The sequence below is a fragment of the Phallusia mammillata genome, unplaced genomic scaffold (assembly GCF_965637545.1).
Source record: "Phallusia mammillata unplaced genomic scaffold, kaPhaMamm4.hap1.1 HAP1_SCAFFOLD_111, whole genome shotgun sequence".
NCBI lineage: Eukaryota > Metazoa > Chordata > Ascidiacea > Phlebobranchia > Ascidiidae > Phallusia > Phallusia mammillata.
In genome coordinates this window covers 20,684-35,616 of record NW_027648859.1, presented here as the reverse complement: position 1 = coordinate 35,616, position 14,933 = coordinate 20,684, and the positions used below count along the sequence as shown (strand labels likewise).

The window sequence follows — 14,933 nt, the reverse complement described above, 5'->3', positions numbered from 1 at the left end:
GTGCAATACCAGGACAACCCGTGGGCAGGGCGAGGCAAGCCTCGGCACCATACCCCCTGTCCAAAAATCAGGTTAATACAAAGACATGCAAGCGAATCGCTTGCGTCCCAGGTATTAAACTGAGAAGAACAGATACTACACTTGATCTTAGCTCTAAAGAGCCGAGAAGCGATGCCTAAACATATATTTAGGCCAACCAGAGCCTCACCTGTACAACTTCTGTTTGCTGGGGGCTCAGTGCAGCGCGAAACGTTTTTCCGAGGACCAAAACGATCGAGTAGCAGTCGTCATTCGACTCCCCCGGCACTATAGCCATGACAGCTTTGTTGTGTTCTAATTCAAATTATATTTACGAATATATGACGTCACCAGGTGCATGGCAATAATATTTTTCTGATATACATTCAATCAGATACGTAGCTATGCGTTGCAGACACATTGCTATGGCGATGCGACGCTCCCCGGGTCGGCAATTACGCCTGTCTGGGAGAGAAAGCGCGAAGAGCAGCAGGAAGCAAACTGACCAGAGAGAACAAGCGATTGATTAAGAATAATACGGGGTTAGCGCGAACGCAGACCCCACTAACAGAAATTGTACGGCCGAGTTACCCACATTTGGGGTAATCGCAAGGGTCAGCTAGGCCAAAGTGCAATGGCTAAGCCTCGCCTTGGGCCCACCGCCGGCCTGATCACGGTGAAGGCCCCCGTCAGGTAAGTATGATTTGGTTAACTTCAAGATCGACCCTCTTCATCTATACTTTTTTAGCGTTTGTTGTGAAAACGCCGACGTAATCGGACGTTTTCTCTACGCCCGATTGTTTCCCAATCGGCGGGTGGTACGGTACGTAGTAATTAGAACAGCAGGCTTGCGACGGTTTTAGCGCATGAAAATGTTGGCTACGAGGTGAGAAAAGAGGATTTACAACAATATACGACGAAGAACTGGGATGAATTGCTTGATTTTCCCACCAAAGTGGGAATGTGGGCCGTGCCTGGAGGTAGTGCAATACCAGGACAACCCGTGGGCAGGGCGAGGCAAGCCTCGGCACCATACCCCCTGTCCAAAAATCAGGTTAATACAAAGACATGCAAGCGAATCGCTTGCGTCCCAGGTATTAAACTGAGAAGAACAGATACTACACTTGATCTTAGCTCTAAAGAGCCGAGAAGCGATGCCTAAACATATATTTAGGCCAACCAGAGCCTCACCTGTACAACTTCTGTTTGCTGGGGGCTCAGTGCAGCGCGAAACGTTTTTCCGAGGACCAAAACGATCGAGTAGCAGTCGTCATTCGACTCCCCCGGCACTATAGCCATGACAGCTTTGTTGTGTTCTAATTCAAATTATATTTACGAATATATGACGTCACCAGGTGCATGGCAATAATATTTTTCTGATATACATTCAATCAGATACGTAGCTATGCGTTGCAGACACATTGCTATGGCGATGCGACGCTCCCCGGGTCGGCAATTACGCCTGTCTGGGAGAGAAAGCGCGAAGAGCAGCAGGAAGCAAACTGACCAGAGAGAACAAGCGATTGATTAAGAATAATACGGGGTTAGCGCGAACGCAGACCCCACTAACAGAAATTGTACGGCCGAGTTACCCACATTTGGGGTAATCGCAAGGGTCAGCTAGGCCAAAGTGCAATGGCTAAGCCTCGCCTTGGGCCCACCGCCGGCCTGATCACGGTGAAGGCCCCCGTCAGGTAAGTATGATTTGGTTAACTTCAAGATCGACCCTCTTCATCTATACTTTTTTAGCGTTTGTTGTGAAAACGCCGACGTAATCGGACGTTTTCTCTACGCCCGATTGTTTCCCAATCGGCGGGTGGTACGGTACGTAGTAATTAGAACAGCAGGCTTGCGACGGTTTTAGCGCATGAAAATGTTGGCTACGAGGTGAGAAAAGAGGATTTACAACAATATACGACGAAGAACTGGGATGAATTGCTTGATTTTCCCACCAAAGTGGGAATGTGGGCCGTGCCTGGAGGTAGTGCAATACCAGGACAACCCGTGGGCAGGGCGAGGCAAGCCTCGGCACCATACCCCCTGTCCAAAAATCAGGTTAATACAAAGACATGCAAGCGAATCGCTTGCGTCCCAGGTATTAAACTGAGAAGAACAGATACTACACTTGATCTTAGCTCTAAAGAGCCGAGAAGCGATGCCTAAACATATATTTAGGCCAACCAGAGCCTCACCTGTACAACTTCTGTTTGCTGGGGGCTCAGTGCAGCGCGAAACGTTTTTCCGAGGACCAAAACGATCGAGTAGCAGTCGTCATTCGACTCCCCCGGCACTATAGCCATGACAGCTTTGTTGTGTTCTAATTCAAATTATATTTACGAATATATGACGTCACCAGGTGCATGGCAATAATATTTTTCTGATATACATTCAATCAGATACGTAGCTATGCGTTGCAGACACATTGCTATGGCGATGCGACGCTCCCCGGGTCGGCAATTACGCCTGTCTGGGAGAGAAAGCGCGAAGAGCAGCAGGAAGCAAACTGACCAGAGAGAACAAGCGATTGATTAAGAATAATACGGGGTTAGCGCGAACGCAGACCCCACTAACAGAAATTGTACGGCCGAGTTACCCACATTTGGGGTAATCGCAAGGGTCAGCTAGGCCAAAGTGCAATGGCTAAGCCTCGCCTTGGGCCCACCGCCGGCCTGATCACGGTGAAGGCCCCCGTCAGGTAAGTATGATTTGGTTAACTTCAAGATCGACCCTCTTCATCTATACTTTTTTAGCGTTTGTTGTGAAAACGCCGACGTAATCGGACGTTTTCTCTACGCCCGATTGTTTCCCAATCGGCGGGTGGTACGGTACGTAGTAATTAGAACAGCAGGCTTGCGACGGTTTTAGCGCATGAAAATGTTGGCTACGAGGTGAGAAAAGAGGATTTACAACAATATACGACGAAGAACTGGGATGAATTGCTTGATTTTCCCACCAAAGTGGGAATGTGGGCCGTGCCTGGAGGTAGTGCAATACCAGGACAACCCGTGGGCAGGGCGAGGCAAGCCTCGGCACCATACCCCCTGTCCAAAAATCAGGTTAATACAAAGACATGCAAGCGAATCGCTTGCGTCCCAGGTATTAAACTGAGAAGAACAGATACTACACTTGATCTTAGCTCTAAAGAGCCGAGAAGCGATGCCTAAACATATATTTAGGCCAACCAGAGCCTCACCTGTACAACTTCTGTTTGCTGGGGGCTCAGTGCAGCGCGAAACGTTTTTCCGAGGACCAAAACGATCGAGTAGCAGTCGTCATTCGACTCCCCCGGCACTATAGCCATGACAGCTTTGTTGTGTTCTAATTCAAATTATATTTACGAATATATGACGTCACCAGGTGCATGGCAATAATATTTTTCTGATATACATTCAATCAGATACGTAGCTATGCGTTGCAGACACATTGCTATGGCGATGCGACGCTCCCCGGGTCGGCAATTACGCCTGTCTGGGAGAGAAAGCGCGAAGAGCAGCAGGAAGCAAACTGACCAGAGAGAACAAGCGATTGATTAAGAATAATACGGGGTTAGCGCGAACGCAGACCCCACTAACAGAAATTGTACGGCCGAGTTACCCACATTTGGGGTAATCGCAAGGGTCAGCTAGGCCAAAGTGCAATGGCTAAGCCTCGCCTTGGGCCCACCGCCGGCCTGATCACGGTGAAGGCCCCCGTCAGGTAAGTATGATTTGGTTAACTTCAAGATCGACCCTCTTCATCTATACTTTTTTAGCGTTTGTTGTGAAAACGCCGACGTAATCGGACGTTTTCTCTACGCCCGATTGTTTCCCAATCGGCGGGTGGTACGGTACGTAGTAATTAGAACAGCAGGCTTGCGACGGTTTTAGCGCATGAAAATGTTGGCTACGAGGTGAGAAAAGAGGATTTACAACAATATACGACGAAGAACTGGGATGAATTGCTTGATTTTCCCACCAAAGTGGGAATGTGGGCCGTGCCTGGAGGTAGTGCAATACCAGGACAACCCGTGGGCAGGGCGAGGCAAGCCTCGGCACCATACCCCCTGTCCAAAAATCAGGTTAATACAAAGACATGCAAGCGAATCGCTTGCGTCCCAGGTATTAAACTGAGAAGAACAGATACTACACTTGATCTTAGCTCTAAAGAGCCGAGAAGCGATGCCTAAACATATATTTAGGCCAACCAGAGCCTCACCTGTACAACTTCTGTTTGCTGGGGGCTCAGTGCAGCGCGAAACGTTTTTCCGAGGACCAAAACGATCGAGTAGCAGTCGTCATTCGACTCCCCCGGCACTATAGCCATGACAGCTTTGTTGTGTTCTAATTCAAATTATATTTACGAATATATGACGTCACCAGGTGCATGGCAATAATATTTTTCTGATATACATTCAATCAGATACGTAGCTATGCGTTGCAGACACATTGCTATGGCGATGCGACGCTCCCCGGGTCGGCAATTACGCCTGTCTGGGAGAGAAAGCGCGAAGAGCAGCAGGAAGCAAACTGACCAGAGAGAACAAGCGATTGATTAAGAATAATACGGGGTTAGCGCGAACGCAGACCCCACTAACAGAAATTGTACGGCCGAGTTACCCACATTTGGGGTAATCGCAAGGGTCAGCTAGGCCAAAGTGCAATGGCTAAGCCTCGCCTTGGGCCCACCGCCGGCCTGATCACGGTGAAGGCCCCCGTCAGGTAAGTATGATTTGGTTAACTTCAAGATCGACCCTCTTCATCTATACTTTTTTAGCGTTTGTTGTGAAAACGCCGACGTAATCGGACGTTTTCTCTACGCCCGATTGTTTCCCAATCGGCGGGTGGTACGGTACGTAGTAATTAGAACAGCAGGCTTGCGACGGTTTTAGCGCATGAAAATGTTGGCTACGAGGTGAGAAAAGAGGATTTACAACAATATACGACGAAGAACTGGGATGAATTGCTTGATTTTCCCACCAAAGTGGGAATGTGGGCCGTGCCTGGAGGTAGTGCAATACCAGGACAACCCGTGGGCAGGGCGAGGCAAGCCTCGGCACCATACCCCCTGTCCAAAAATCAGGTTAATACAAAGACATGCAAGCGAATCGCTTGCGTCCCAGGTATTAAACTGAGAAGAACAGATACTACACTTGATCTTAGCTCTAAAGAGCCGAGAAGCGATGCCTAAACATATATTTAGGCCAACCAGAGCCTCACCTGTACAACTTCTGTTTGCTGGGGGCTCAGTGCAGCGCGAAACGTTTTTCCGAGGACCAAAACGATCGAGTAGCAGTCGTCATTCGACTCCCCCGGCACTATAGCCATGACAGCTTTGTTGTGTTCTAATTCAAATTATATTTACGAATATATGACGTCACCAGGTGCATGGCAATAATATTTTTCTGATATACATTCAATCAGATACGTAGCTATGCGTTGCAGACACATTGCTATGGCGATGCGACGCTCCCCGGGTCGGCAATTACGCCTGTCTGGGAGAGAAAGCGCGAAGAGCAGCAGGAAGCAAACTGACCAGAGAGAACAAGCGATTGATTAAGAATAATACGGGGTTAGCGCGAACGCAGACCCCACTAACAGAAATTGTACGGCCGAGTTACCCACATTTGGGGTAATCGCAAGGGTCAGCTAGGCCAAAGTGCAATGGCTAAGCCTCGCCTTGGGCCCACCGCCGGCCTGATCACGGTGAAGGCCCCCGTCAGGTAAGTATGATTTGGTTAACTTCAAGATCGACCCTCTTCATCTATACTTTTTTAGCGTTTGTTGTGAAAACGCCGACGTAATCGGACGTTTTCTCTACGCCCGATTGTTTCCCAATCGGCGGGTGGTACGGTACGTAGTAATTAGAACAGCAGGCTTGCGACGGTTTTAGCGCATGAAAATGTTGGCTACGAGGTGAGAAAAGAGGATTTACAACAATATACGACGAAGAACTGGGATGAATTGCTTGATTTTCCCACCAAAGTGGGAATGTGGGCCGTGCCTGGAGGTAGTGCAATACCAGGACAACCCGTGGGCAGGGCGAGGCAAGCCTCGGCACCATACCCCCTGTCCAAAAATCAGGTTAATACAAAGACATGCAAGCGAATCGCTTGCGTCCCAGGTATTAAACTGAGAAGAACAGATACTACACTTGATCTTAGCTCTAAAGAGCCGAGAAGCGATGCCTAAACATATATTTAGGCCAACCAGAGCCTCACCTGTACAACTTCTGTTTGCTGGGGGCTCAGTGCAGCGCGAAACGTTTTTCCGAGGACCAAAACGATCGAGTAGCAGTCGTCATTCGACTCCCCCGGCACTATAGCCATGACAGCTTTGTTGTGTTCTAATTCAAATTATATTTACGAATATATGACGTCACCAGGTGCATGGCAATAATATTTTTCTGATATACATTCAATCAGATACGTAGCTATGCGTTGCAGACACATTGCTATGGCGATGCGACGCTCCCCGGGTCGGCAATTACGCCTGTCTGGGAGAGAAAGCGCGAAGAGCAGCAGGAAGCAAACTGACCAGAGAGAACAAGCGATTGATTAAGAATAATACGGGGTTAGCGCGAACGCAGACCCCACTAACAGAAATTGTACGGCCGAGTTACCCACATTTGGGGTAATCGCAAGGGTCAGCTAGGCCAAAGTGCAATGGCTAAGCCTCGCCTTGGGCCCACCGCCGGCCTGATCACGGTGAAGGCCCCCGTCAGGTAAGTATGATTTGGTTAACTTCAAGATCGACCCTCTTCATCTATACTTTTTTAGCGTTTGTTGTGAAAACGCCGACGTAATCGGACGTTTTCTCTACGCCCGATTGTTTCCCAATCGGCGGGTGGTACGGTACGTAGTAATTAGAACAGCAGGCTTGCGACGGTTTTAGCGCATGAAAATGTTGGCTACGAGGTGAGAAAAGAGGATTTACAACAATATACGACGAAGAACTGGGATGAATTGCTTGATTTTCCCACCAAAGTGGGAATGTGGGCCGTGCCTGGAGGTAGTGCAATACCAGGACAACCCGTGGGCAGGGCGAGGCAAGCCTCGGCACCATACCCCCTGTCCAAAAATCAGGTTAATACAAAGACATGCAAGCGAATCGCTTGCGTCCCAGGTATTAAACTGAGAAGAACAGATACTACACTTGATCTTAGCTCTAAAGAGCCGAGAAGCGATGCCTAAACATATATTTAGGCCAACCAGAGCCTCACCTGTACAACTTCTGTTTGCTGGGGGCTCAGTGCAGCGCGAAACGTTTTTCCGAGGACCAAAACGATCGAGTAGCAGTCGTCATTCGACTCCCCCGGCACTATAGCCATGACAGCTTTGTTGTGTTCTAATTCAAATTATATTTACGAATATATGACGTCACCAGGTGCATGGCAATAATATTTTTCTGATATACATTCAATCAGATACGTAGCTATGCGTTGCAGACACATTGCTATGGCGATGCGACGCTCCCCGGGTCGGCAATTACGCCTGTCTGGGAGAGAAAGCGCGAAGAGCAGCAGGAAGCAAACTGACCAGAGAGAACAAGCGATTGATTAAGAATAATACGGGGTTAGCGCGAACGCAGACCCCACTAACAGAAATTGTACGGCCGAGTTACCCACATTTGGGGTAATCGCAAGGGTCAGCTAGGCCAAAGTGCAATGGCTAAGCCTCGCCTTGGGCCCACCGCCGGCCTGATCACGGTGAAGGCCCCCGTCAGGTAAGTATGATTTGGTTAACTTCAAGATCGACCCTCTTCATCTATACTTTTTTAGCGTTTGTTGTGAAAACGCCGACGTAATCGGACGTTTTCTCTACGCCCGATTGTTTCCCAATCGGCGGGTGGTACGGTACGTAGTAATTAGAACAGCAGGCTTGCGACGGTTTTAGCGCATGAAAATGTTGGCTACGAGGTGAGAAAAGAGGATTTACAACAATATACGACGAAGAACTGGGATGAATTGCTTGATTTTCCCACCAAAGTGGGAATGTGGGCCGTGCCTGGAGGTAGTGCAATACCAGGACAACCTGTGGGCAGGGCGAGGCAAGCCTCGGCACCATACCCCCTGTCCAAAAATCAGGTTAATACAAAGACATGCAAGCGAATCGCTTGCGTCCCAGGTATTAAACTGAGAAGAACAGATACTACACTTGATCTTAGCTCTAAAGAGCCGAGAAGCGATGCCTAAACATATATTTAGGCCAACCAGAGCCTCACCTGTACAACTTCTGTTTGCTGGGGGCTCAGTGCAGCGCGAAACGTTTTTCCGAGGACCAAAACGATCGAGTAGCAGTCGTCATTCGACTCCCCCGGCACTATAGCCATGACAGCTTTGTTGTGTTCTAATTCAAATTATATTTACGAATATATGACGTCACCAGGTGCATGGCAATAATATTTTTCTGATATACATTCAATCAGATACGTAGCTATGCGTTGCAGACACATTGCTATGGCGATGCGACGCTCCCCGGGTCGGCAATTACGCCTGTCTGGGAGAGAAAGCGCGAAGAGCAGCAGGAAGCAAACTGACCAGAGAGAACAAGCGATTGATTAAGAATAATACGGGGTTAGCGCGAACGCAGACCCCACTAACAGAAATTGTACGGCCGAGTTACCCACATTTGGGGTAATCGCAAGGGTCAGCTAGGCCAAAGTGCAATGGCTAAGCCTCGCCTTGGGCCCACCGCCGGCCTGATCACGGTGAAGGCCCCCGTCAGGTAAGTATGATTTGGTTAACTTCAAGATCGACCCTCTTCATCTATACTTTTTTAGCGTTTGTTGTGAAAACGCCGACGTAATCGGACGTTTTCTCTACGCCCGATTGTTTCCCAATCGGCGGGTGGTACGGTACGTAGTAATTAGAACAGCAGGCTTGCGACGGTTTTAGCGCATGAAAATGTTGGCTACGAGGTGAGAAAAGAGGATTTACAACAATATACGACGAAGAACTGGGATGAATTGCTTGATTTTCCCACCAAAGTGGGAATGTGGGCCGTGCCTGGAGGTAGTGCAATACCAGGACAACCCGTGGGCAGGGCGAGGCAAGCCTCGGCACCATACCCCCTGTCCAAAAATCAGGTTAATACAAAGACATGCAAGCGAATCGCTTGCGTCCCAGGTATTAAACTGAGAAGAACAGATACTACACTTGATCTTAGCTCTAAAGAGCCGAGAAGCGATGCCTAAACATATATTTAGGCCAACCAGAGCCTCACCTGTACAACTTCTGTTTGCTGGGGGCTCAGTGCAGCGCGAAACGTTTTTCCGAGGACCAAAACGATCGAGTAGCAGTCGTCATTCGACTCCCCCGGCACTATAGCCATGACAGCTTTGTTGTGTTCTAATTCAAATTATATTTACGAATATATGACGTCACCAGGTGCATGGCAATAATATTTTTCTGATATACATTCAATCAGATACGTAGCTATGCGTTGCAGACACATTGCTATGGCGATGCGACGCTCCCCGGGTCGGCAATTACGCCTGTCTGGGAGAGAAAGCGCGAAGAGCAGCAGGAAGCAAACTGACCAGAGAGAACAAGCGATTGATTAAGAATAATACGGGGTTAGCGCGAACGCAGACCCCACTAACAGAAATTGTACGGCCGAGTTACCCACATTTGGGGTAATCGCAAGGGTCAGCTAGGCCAAAGTGCAATGGCTAAGCCTCGCCTTGGGCCCACCGCCGGCCTGATCACGGTGAAGGCCCCCGTCAGGTAAGTATGATTTGGTTAACTTCAAGATCGACCCTCTTCATCTATACTTTTTTAGCGTTTGTTGTGAAAACGCCGACGTAATCGGACGTTTTCTCTACGCCCGATTGTTTCCCAATCGGCGGGTGGTACGGTACGTAGTAATTAGAACAGCAGGCTTGCGACGGTTTTAGCGCATGAAAATGTTGGCTACGAGGTGAGAAAAGAGGATTTACAACAATATACGACGAAGAACTGGGATGAATTGCTTGATTTTCCCACCAAAGTGGGAATGTGGGCCGTGCCTGGAGGTAGTGCAATACCAGGACAACCCGTGGGCAGGGCGAGGCAAGCCTCGGCACCATACCCCCTGTCCAAAAATCAGGTTAATACAAAGACATGCAAGCGAATCGCTTGCGTCCCAGGTATTAAACTGAGAAGAACAGATACTACACTTGATCTTAGCTCTAAAGAGCCGAGAAGCGATGCCTAAACATATATTTAGGCCAACCAGAGCCTCACCTGTACAACTTCTGTTTGCTGGGGGCTCAGTGCAGCGCGAAACGTTTTTCCGAGGACCAAAACGATCGAGTAGCAGTCGTCATTCGACTCCCCCGGCACTATAGCCATGACAGCTTTGTTGTGTTCTAATTCAAATTATATTTACGAATATATGACGTCACCAGGTGCATGGCAATAATATTTTTCTGATATACATTCAATCAGATACGTAGCTATGCGTTGCAGACACATTGCTATGGCGATGCGACGCTCCCCGGGTCGGCAATTACGCCTGTCTGGGAGAGAAAGCGCGAAGAGCAGCAGGAAGCAAACTGACCAGAGAGAACAAGCGATTGATTAAGAATAATACGGGGTTAGCGCGAACGCAGACCCCACTAACAGAAATTGTACGGCCGAGTTACCCACATTTGGGGTAATCGCAAGGGTCAGCTAGGCCAAAGTGCAATGGCTAAGCCTCGCCTTGGGCCCACCGCCGGCCTGATCACGGTGAAGGCCCCCGTCAGGTAAGTATGATTTGGTTAACTTCAAGATCGACCCTCTTCATCTATACTTTTTTAGCGTTTGTTGTGAAAACGCCGACGTAATCGGACGTTTTCTCTACGCCCGATTGTTTCCCAATCGGCGGGTGGTACGGTACGTAGTAATTAGAACAGCAGGCTTGCGACGGTTTTAGCGCATGAAAATGTTGGCTACGAGGTGAGAAAAGAGGATTTACAACAATATACGACGAAGAACTGGGATGAATTGCTTGATTTTCCCACCAAAGTGGGAATGTGGGCCGTGCCTGGAGGTAGTGCAATACCAGGACAACCCGTGGGCAGGGCGAGGCAAGCCTCGGCACCATACCCCTGTCCAAAAATCAGGTTAATACAAAGACATGCAAGCGAATCGCTTGCGTCCCAGGTATTAAACTGAGAAGAACAGATACTACACTTGATCTTAGCTCTAAAGAGCCGAGAAGCGATGCCTAAACATATATTTAGGCCAACCAGAGCCTCACCGTACAACTTCTGTTTGCTGGGGGCTCAGTGCAGCGCGAAACGTTTTTCCGAGGACCAAAACGATCGAGTAGCAGTCGTCATTCGACTCCCCCGGCACTATAGCCATGACAGCTTTGTTGTGTTCTAATTCAAATTATATTTACGAATATATGACGTCACCAGGTGCATGGCAATAATATTTTTCTGATATACATTCAATCAGATACGTAGCTATGCGTTGCAGACACATTGCTATGGCGATGCGACGCTCCCCGGGTCGGCAATTACGCCTGTCTGGGAGAGAAAGCGCGAAGAGCAGCAGGAAGCAAACTGACCAGAGAGAACAAGCGATTGATTGATTAAGAATAATACGGGGTTAGCGCGAACGCAGACCCCACTAACAGAAATTGTACGGCCGAGTTACCCACATTTGGGGTAATCGCAAGGGTCAGCTAGGCCAAAGTGCAATGGCTAAGCCTCGCCTTGGGCCCACCGCCGGCCTGATCACGGTGAAGGCCCCCGTCAGGTAAGTATGATTTGGTTAACTTCAAGATCGACCCTCTTCATCTATACTTTTTTAGCGTTTGTTGTGAAAACGCCGACGTAATCGGACGTTTTCTCTACGCCCGATTGTTTCCCAATCGGCGGGTGGTACGGTACGTAGTAATTAGAACAGCAGGCTTGCGACGGTTTTAGCGCATGAAAATGTTGGCTACGAGGTGAGAAAAGAGGATTTACAACAATATACGACGAAGAACTGGGATGAATTGCTTGATTTTCCCACCAAAGTGGGAATGTGGGCCGTGCCTGGAGGTAGTGCAATACCAGGACAACCCGTGGGCAGGGCGAGGCAAGCCTCGGCACCATACCCCCTGTCCAAAAATCAGGTTAATACAAAGACATGCAAGCGAATCGCTTGCGTCCCAGGTATTAAACTGAGAAGAACAGATACTACACTTGATCTTAGCTCTAAAGAGCCGAGAAGCGATGCCTAAACATATATTTAGGCCAACCAGAGCCTCACCTGTACAACTTCTGTTTGCTGGGGGCTCAGTGCAGCGCGAAACGTTTTTCCGAGGACCAAAACGATCGAGTAGCAGTCGTCATTCGACTCCCCCGGCACTATAGCCATGACAGCTTTGTTGTGTTCTAATTCAAATTATATTTACGAATATATGACGTCACCAGGTGCATGGCAATAATATTTTTCTGATATACATTCAATCAGATACGTAGCTATGCGTTGCAGACACATTGCTATGGCGATGCGACGCTCCCCGGGTCGGCAATTACGCCTGTCTGGGAGAGAAAGCGCGAAGAGCAGCAGGAAGCAAACTGACCAGAGAGAACAAGCGATTGATTAAGAATAATACGGGGTTAGCGCGAACGCAGACCCCACTAACAGAAATTGTACGGCCGAGTTACCCACATTTGGGGTAATCGCAAGGGTCAGCTAGGCCAAAGTGCAATGGCTAAGCCTCGCCTTGGGCCCACCGCCGGCCTGATCACGGTGAAGGCCCCCGTCAGGTAAGTATGATTTGGTTAACTTCAAGATCGACCCTCTTCATCTATACTTTTTTAGCGTTTGTTGTGAAAACGCCGACGTAATCGGACGTTTTCTCTACGCCCGATTGTTTCCCAATCGGCGGGTGGTACGGTACGTAGTAATTAGAACAGCAGGCTTGCGACGGTTTTAGCGCATGAAAATGTTGGCTACGAGGTGAGAAAAGAGGATTTACAACAATATACGACGAAGAACTGGGATGAATTGCTTGATTTTCCCACCAAAGTGGGAATGTGGGCCGTGCCTGGAGGTAGTGCAATACCAGGACAACCCGTGGGCAGGGCGAGGCAAGCCTCGGCACCATACCCCCTGTCCAAAAATCAGGTTAATACAAAGACATGCAAGCGAATCGCTTGCGTCCCAGGTATTAAACTGAGAAGAACAGATACTACACTTGATCTTAGCTCTAAAGAGCCGAGAAGCGATGCCTAAACATATATTTAGGCCAACCAGAGCCTCACCTGTACAACTTCTGTTTGCTGGGGGCTCAGTGCAGCGCGAAACGTTTTTCCGAGGACCAAAACGATCGAGTAGCAGTCGTCATTCGACTCCCCCGGCACTATAGCCATGACAGCTTTGTTGTGTTCTAATTCAAATTATATTTACGAATATATGACGTCACCAGGTGCATGGCAATAATATTTTTCTGATATACATTCAATCAGATACGTAGCTATGCGTTGCAGACACATTGCTATGGCGATGCGACGCTCCCCGGGTCGGCAATTACGCCTGTCTGGGAGAGAAAGCGCGAAGAGCAGCAGGAAGCAAACTGACCAGAGAGAACAAGCGATTGATTAAGAATAATACGGGGTTAGCGCGAACGCAGACCCCACTAACAGAAATTGTACGGCCGAGTTACCCACATTTGGGGTAATCGCAAGGGTCAGCTAGGCCAAAGTGCAATGGCTAAGCCTCGCCTTGGCCCACCGCCGGCCTGATCACGGTGAAGGCCCCCGTCAGGTAAGTATGATTTGGTTAACTTCAAGATCGACCCTCTTCATCTATACTTTTTTAGCGTTTGTTGTGAAAACGCCGACGTAATCGGACGTTTTCTCTACGCCCGATTGTTTCCCAATCGGCGGGTGGTACGGTACGTAGTAATTAGAACAGCAGGCTTGCGACGGTTTAGCGCATGAAAATGTTGGCTACGAGGTGAGAAAAGAGGATTTACAACAATATACGACGAAGAACTGGGATGAATTGCTTGATTTTCCCACCAAAGTGGGAATGTGGGCCGTGCCTGGAGGTAGTGCAATACCAGGACAACCCGTGGGCAGGGCGAGGCAAGCCTCGGCACCATACCCCCTGTCCAAAAATCAGGTTAATACAAAGACATGCAAGCGAATCGCTTGCGTCCCCAGGTATTAAACTGAGAAGAACAGATACTACACTTGATCTTAGCTCTAAAGAGCCGAGAAGCGATGCCTAAACATATATTTAGGCCAACCAGAGCCTCACCTGTACAACTTCTGTTTGCTGGGGGCTCAGTGCAGCGCGAAACGTTTTTCCGAGGACCCAAAACGATCGAGTAGCAGTCGTCATTCGACTCCCCCGGCACTATAGCCATGACAGCTTTGTTGTGTTCTAATTCAAATTATATTTACGAATATATGACGTCACCAGGTGCATGGCAATAATATTTTTCTGATATACATTCAATCAGATACGTAGCTATGCGTTGCAGACACATTGCTATGGCGATGCGACGCTCCCCGGGTCGGCAATTACGCCTGTCTGGGAGAGAAAGCGCGAAGAGCAGCAGGAAGCAAACTGACCAGAGAGAACAAGCGATTGATTAAGAATAATACGGGGTTAGCGCGAACGCAGACCCCACTAACAGAAATTGTACGGCCGAGTTACCCACATTTGGGGTAATCGCAAGGGTCAGCTAGGCCAAAGTGCAATGGCTAAGCCTCGCCTTGGGCCCACCGCCGGCCTGATCACGGTGAAGGCCCCCGTCAGGTAAGTATGATTTGGTTAACTTCAAGATCGACCCTCTTCATCTATACTTTTTTAGCGTTTGTTGTGAAAACGCCGACGTAATCGGACGTTTTCTCTACGCCCGATTGTTTCCCAATCGGCGGGTGGTACGGTACGTAGTAATTAGAACAGCAGGCTTGCGACGGTTTTAGCGCATGAAAATGTTGGCTACGAGGTGAGAAAAGAGG

At 48.8% G+C, this 14,933-nt stretch overlaps 29 non-coding genes and 1 pseudogene across 29 annotated transcripts; all 30 read right to left on the bottom strand.

The window, feature by feature from the left end:
* Positions 1-173, bottom strand: LOC145207298 (U2 spliceosomal RNA; annotated as a pseudogene; the record flags this gene model as incomplete).
* A 382-nt stretch (positions 174-555) lies between these two features.
* LOC145207318 (U1 spliceosomal RNA) lies at positions 556-719 on the bottom strand. The gene has a single exon (XR_013853867.1). It is a non-coding gene; the product is annotated as a U1 spliceosomal RNA (small nuclear RNA).
* A 257-nt stretch (positions 720-976) lies between these two features.
* LOC145207287 (U2 spliceosomal RNA) lies at positions 977-1,174 on the bottom strand. The gene has a single exon (XR_013853838.1). It is a non-coding gene; the product is annotated as a U2 spliceosomal RNA (small nuclear RNA).
* A 382-nt stretch (positions 1,175-1,556) lies between these two features.
* LOC145207317 (U1 spliceosomal RNA) lies at positions 1,557-1,720 on the bottom strand. The gene has a single exon (XR_013853866.1). It is a non-coding gene; the product is annotated as a U1 spliceosomal RNA (small nuclear RNA).
* A 257-nt stretch (positions 1,721-1,977) lies between these two features.
* LOC145207286 (U2 spliceosomal RNA) lies at positions 1,978-2,175 on the bottom strand. Its single transcript, XR_013853837.1, has one exon. It is a non-coding gene; the product is annotated as a U2 spliceosomal RNA (small nuclear RNA).
* Positions 2,176-2,557: 382 nt separating this feature from the next.
* Positions 2,558-2,721, bottom strand: LOC145207316 (U1 spliceosomal RNA). Its single transcript, XR_013853865.1, has one exon. It is a non-coding gene; the product is annotated as a U1 spliceosomal RNA (small nuclear RNA).
* Positions 2,722-2,978: 257 nt separating this feature from the next.
* On the bottom strand, positions 2,979-3,176 carry LOC145207285 (U2 spliceosomal RNA). Its single transcript, XR_013853836.1, has one exon. It is a non-coding gene; the product is annotated as a U2 spliceosomal RNA (small nuclear RNA).
* Positions 3,177-3,558: 382 nt separating this feature from the next.
* On the bottom strand, positions 3,559-3,722 carry LOC145207315 (U1 spliceosomal RNA). Its single transcript, XR_013853864.1, has one exon. It is a non-coding gene; the product is annotated as a U1 spliceosomal RNA (small nuclear RNA).
* Positions 3,723-3,979: 257 nt separating this feature from the next.
* On the bottom strand, positions 3,980-4,177 carry LOC145207284 (U2 spliceosomal RNA). The gene has a single exon (XR_013853835.1). It is a non-coding gene; the product is annotated as a U2 spliceosomal RNA (small nuclear RNA).
* Positions 4,178-4,559: 382 nt separating this feature from the next.
* LOC145207314 (U1 spliceosomal RNA) lies at positions 4,560-4,723 on the bottom strand. Its single transcript, XR_013853863.1, has one exon. It is a non-coding gene; the product is annotated as a U1 spliceosomal RNA (small nuclear RNA).
* A 257-nt stretch (positions 4,724-4,980) lies between these two features.
* LOC145207283 (U2 spliceosomal RNA) lies at positions 4,981-5,178 on the bottom strand. The gene has a single exon (XR_013853834.1). It is a non-coding gene; the product is annotated as a U2 spliceosomal RNA (small nuclear RNA).
* A 382-nt stretch (positions 5,179-5,560) lies between these two features.
* On the bottom strand, positions 5,561-5,724 carry LOC145207313 (U1 spliceosomal RNA). The gene has a single exon (XR_013853861.1). It is a non-coding gene; the product is annotated as a U1 spliceosomal RNA (small nuclear RNA).
* Positions 5,725-5,981: 257 nt separating this feature from the next.
* LOC145207282 (U2 spliceosomal RNA) lies at positions 5,982-6,179 on the bottom strand. Its single transcript, XR_013853833.1, has one exon. It is a non-coding gene; the product is annotated as a U2 spliceosomal RNA (small nuclear RNA).
* Positions 6,180-6,561: 382 nt separating this feature from the next.
* LOC145207312 (U1 spliceosomal RNA) lies at positions 6,562-6,725 on the bottom strand. Its single transcript, XR_013853860.1, has one exon. It is a non-coding gene; the product is annotated as a U1 spliceosomal RNA (small nuclear RNA).
* Positions 6,726-6,982: 257 nt separating this feature from the next.
* LOC145207281 (U2 spliceosomal RNA) lies at positions 6,983-7,180 on the bottom strand. Its single transcript, XR_013853832.1, has one exon. It is a non-coding gene; the product is annotated as a U2 spliceosomal RNA (small nuclear RNA).
* Positions 7,181-7,562: 382 nt separating this feature from the next.
* On the bottom strand, positions 7,563-7,726 carry LOC145207311 (U1 spliceosomal RNA). Its single transcript, XR_013853859.1, has one exon. It is a non-coding gene; the product is annotated as a U1 spliceosomal RNA (small nuclear RNA).
* Positions 7,727-7,983: 257 nt separating this feature from the next.
* LOC145207288 (U2 spliceosomal RNA) lies at positions 7,984-8,181 on the bottom strand. Its single transcript, XR_013853839.1, has one exon. It is a non-coding gene; the product is annotated as a U2 spliceosomal RNA (small nuclear RNA).
* A 382-nt stretch (positions 8,182-8,563) lies between these two features.
* On the bottom strand, positions 8,564-8,727 carry LOC145207310 (U1 spliceosomal RNA). Its single transcript, XR_013853858.1, has one exon. It is a non-coding gene; the product is annotated as a U1 spliceosomal RNA (small nuclear RNA).
* A 257-nt stretch (positions 8,728-8,984) lies between these two features.
* On the bottom strand, positions 8,985-9,182 carry LOC145207279 (U2 spliceosomal RNA). Its single transcript, XR_013853830.1, has one exon. It is a non-coding gene; the product is annotated as a U2 spliceosomal RNA (small nuclear RNA).
* A 382-nt stretch (positions 9,183-9,564) lies between these two features.
* On the bottom strand, positions 9,565-9,728 carry LOC145207309 (U1 spliceosomal RNA). Its single transcript, XR_013853857.1, has one exon. It is a non-coding gene; the product is annotated as a U1 spliceosomal RNA (small nuclear RNA).
* A 257-nt stretch (positions 9,729-9,985) lies between these two features.
* LOC145207278 (U2 spliceosomal RNA) lies at positions 9,986-10,183 on the bottom strand. Its single transcript, XR_013853829.1, has one exon. It is a non-coding gene; the product is annotated as a U2 spliceosomal RNA (small nuclear RNA).
* Positions 10,184-10,565: 382 nt separating this feature from the next.
* LOC145207306 (U1 spliceosomal RNA) lies at positions 10,566-10,729 on the bottom strand. The gene has a single exon (XR_013853855.1). It is a non-coding gene; the product is annotated as a U1 spliceosomal RNA (small nuclear RNA).
* A 257-nt stretch (positions 10,730-10,986) lies between these two features.
* On the bottom strand, positions 10,987-11,183 carry LOC145207294 (U2 spliceosomal RNA). The gene has a single exon (XR_013853844.1). It is a non-coding gene; the product is annotated as a U2 spliceosomal RNA (small nuclear RNA).
* A 385-nt stretch (positions 11,184-11,568) lies between these two features.
* Positions 11,569-11,732, bottom strand: LOC145207305 (U1 spliceosomal RNA). The gene has a single exon (XR_013853854.1). It is a non-coding gene; the product is annotated as a U1 spliceosomal RNA (small nuclear RNA).
* Positions 11,733-11,989: 257 nt separating this feature from the next.
* On the bottom strand, positions 11,990-12,187 carry LOC145207277 (U2 spliceosomal RNA). Its single transcript, XR_013853828.1, has one exon. It is a non-coding gene; the product is annotated as a U2 spliceosomal RNA (small nuclear RNA).
* Positions 12,188-12,569: 382 nt separating this feature from the next.
* Positions 12,570-12,733, bottom strand: LOC145207304 (U1 spliceosomal RNA). The gene has a single exon (XR_013853853.1). It is a non-coding gene; the product is annotated as a U1 spliceosomal RNA (small nuclear RNA).
* A 257-nt stretch (positions 12,734-12,990) lies between these two features.
* LOC145207275 (U2 spliceosomal RNA) lies at positions 12,991-13,188 on the bottom strand. The gene has a single exon (XR_013853827.1). It is a non-coding gene; the product is annotated as a U2 spliceosomal RNA (small nuclear RNA).
* Positions 13,189-13,570: 382 nt separating this feature from the next.
* LOC145207323 (U1 spliceosomal RNA) lies at positions 13,571-13,733 on the bottom strand. Its single transcript, XR_013853872.1, has one exon. It is a non-coding gene; the product is annotated as a U1 spliceosomal RNA (small nuclear RNA).
* A 256-nt stretch (positions 13,734-13,989) lies between these two features.
* LOC145207295 (U2 spliceosomal RNA) lies at positions 13,990-14,188 on the bottom strand. Its single transcript, XR_013853845.1, has one exon. It is a non-coding gene; the product is annotated as a U2 spliceosomal RNA (small nuclear RNA).
* Positions 14,189-14,571: 383 nt separating this feature from the next.
* Positions 14,572-14,735, bottom strand: LOC145207303 (U1 spliceosomal RNA). Its single transcript, XR_013853852.1, has one exon. It is a non-coding gene; the product is annotated as a U1 spliceosomal RNA (small nuclear RNA).
* Between the last annotated feature and the right edge of the window lie 198 nt (positions 14,736-14,933).